This window comes from Diabrotica undecimpunctata, chromosome 5 (assembly GCF_040954645.1).
Source record: "Diabrotica undecimpunctata isolate CICGRU chromosome 5, icDiaUnde3, whole genome shotgun sequence".
Lineage (NCBI taxonomy): Eukaryota > Metazoa > Arthropoda > Insecta > Coleoptera > Chrysomelidae > Diabrotica > Diabrotica undecimpunctata.
Window position 1 is genome coordinate 161,993,176 of NC_092807.1, and position 3,109 is coordinate 161,996,284.

Sequence of the window (3,109 nt, forward strand, 5' to 3'; positions counted from 1 at the left end):
CTCAGCAAAAATACATTTACATTAAAAATGTAGATTATATTTGTGAAAAATAACGAAGTCGGTGTACCATCTATGAGTGTAATTTGTAACCAAGTAGTTGTAATTTAATGCGTACGTTGAAAAAATTATATGAAATATAAAAATATTGAAGACGGAAAAATTTAAAATTGGTTATTTATTTAAATATGTTTATGTAAATTAATAATTATTCATTGAACATATCTCTACTTATGTTACTCATGAACTCTTATTGAGTTCAATAGCTTGCTAACAGATGGACGCAGTGGTGGAAATTGTTATATTGAATTGGATTATCTAGTTATACAGGGTGTTTCAAAAAGGTCATGTCATAAATTAAATCAAGCATTCCGGAGACAAAAATAAATTGATTAAATCCAACTTACCTTAGTACAAAAGTGTACACAAAAAAAGTTACAGCCCTTTGAAGTTACAAAATAAAAATTGTTTTTTTTTGCATTATCTCCTAAACAACTTGACATTTTGTAATAAAAATGAACACGTTACTTTCTTGTTCTAAAAGTATTTTTCATACAAAAGACACAACAAAATCTAATCGCACAGAAATATTTTAAGGGGGGTGTGCAGCCCTAAAGCCCCCCAAACTTTTGAGTACGTTCAAATCAAATGAGTTTTGTGGCATCATTAGTTTAACACATTATTTTTAAAACTTTTTTGCCCTTATCACTTTTTCGAAAAACTAGTTTTTTCCTAGTTGGTCATAAAATTACAATTAGTTTCTACGGATACAATAATTACAAACAGTTCCATAAATAATAGTCAATAATTTCAAGCTATCATTTATTGTCTGAATAAGATTAATATTAAAAATTTTGATATTACAATGGCCTACACATTTCAGGAAATGGCAGATATGCATTTTACTTTGGGTAAGTTGGATCAGATTAAATTATGATTTTAATAAACTATCGGCAATATCGTAGGTGACTGTCAAGGAAATAGTGCAGCAGCCGCAAGGCGTTTTGCAGTAAAACACCAGAATCGAAATACACCCGATAGACGATTATTTCTGACCATTGATCGTCGTTTACGGGAAACGGGTACATTCCAACCGCAAGTTGCTGGCAATACTGGTTGTCCAATAATGGATGCAACTAATGAAGACATTTTAGAAATCATTGAAGAAGTCCCTGGAACAAGTACAAGGGTAATAGCTGCTCAACTAAATGTTCCTCACGTAAGGGTTTTGAGGCGTTTGAAGGATCAGCTGCTTAAACCCTATCACTTAACAACGGTTCAAGAGTTATTGGTTGAAGAATATCCTAAAAGGATTGGATTTTGCGATTGGTTGTTAATGTTAATTTTATTAGAAATATTTTGTTTGCCGACGAGGCTACCTTCAGTAGAAATGAAATAAGAAACCATCATAACTAGCACATTTGGGCCGACGAAAATCCTCACGCCAAAAAAACGACTCATCACCAAAGGACTTTCAAAGTTAATGTTTGGGCAGGAATTGTGGATAACAATCTAATAGGCCCAGTATTTCTTTCCAACAATTTAAATGGTGATAATTATTTGCAGTTGCTTGCAGTAGCTTGTCTCAGCTACATTTTTTATTTGAAACGTGTTTTTCTACCACGCACAGATTCTTGGTAAATCGATTTTTTCTGTTTTTTTTTTTTTCTCTAAGAGGCGGGGGTAGTTTTAGGAGGAAGCCGGGTGGTTTGAATTGTAAACCTTTTTGCATATTTATGGAATCCAAAAATTAAAATTTTCAGAAAAATTCTTCTTCGTATGATCGTTAGACGCTCAGTGGCATTTTCGTCTCTGATGACTGGAATGTGGATAAACTAATTTAGTTATAATAAAACTAAAGCATCTCTGGCGTTTGGTAATGCGTTTCTTAGATGGCTCTATTCGATTTACGTCGGATTAAAAAAAAAATTAAGAAAATTGCTTTTTGGGAAGTCGGGAAAACACATTTTTTTATATATGGTGTTTACGTTAAGTGCGTTTTTTTTTAGTTTAGTATTTTTCTCTTTGCTTGCTCCAATTTGCCAGTTTCGTAGAAGATTCTTACATCCCATGCTCCTATGAATATGCTCTTGTGTCTTATTTCTGGTTTATCTTCCGTTTTCGCTCTTTTCCTATTTTTTTTAGATACTGTGAGTGCTGATTTTAGTTCTTTTTTTGTTAATACTTTCTGGGAATATACAAAGATTGCTGCAACAAGGTTCGCTTGCCGTCGAAAGAGAGAAGCTGTTGAAGCAGGCCGAGAGATTGTATCTGAATTTTGCGGAAAGTGGTAGCTCGACAACCGGGACCTGGAATACATGAGGAACTGTGCAAGACTCAGAGCCTTGAAATCAAGGGAAAATAAGTTAAAGTGTATAGTATCTGAGCTAGACATGGCAGATTTAAAAGCAAACGAATACAAATCGGACCTGCAAAGTCACCGAAGAATTAGCTGATTTAAAAAAGAAGTATTTGGCGGAAAAAAGGCAAACCGAACCCTGCGCATGGCGTATGAATCTAGCTGAGAGCTGAACCAAGGTCGGTCAAGTAGCGACGTAAAAAAAGTAAAGTATTTTCATACAAAATTCTACATCGATCGCTTTCGCTGAACATCGATCGCTTTCATATGATAATGTTGAAGGTTAAACTTGAAGTTTGTGTTGACAGCCTGAAGTCGGCATTGGCCGCTCTACAAGGGGGCGCCGATCGACTCGAGTTGTGCTCTTTGCTGGCAGAAGGAGCACTAACTCCTACTCCTGGTTTGCTGATTCAAGTTCAAAATTTGAATTCCAGAAATGTACCAGTTTATTGTCTTTTGCGTTGAAGACCAGGCAATTTTATTTACACTACTAAAGAGATCGAAATTATTAATGAAGGTGCGAAAATATTACGGAGAAATGGGACTGACGTTTTTGGGATCCTGATGCAGAATGGGGATGTAAATATGAAATTGTGTCGTGAAATCATCAAATATTGTCATCGTCTTTCTCTCATATTTCACAGAGCTTTTGATTTTTGCCGAAGACCCAGTATTGAAGTCGAAGTTATCATCGATTTGTGCTTCCAATGAATTTTGATACTTTCTATATAAAATAATGGGTATATAAAGGCA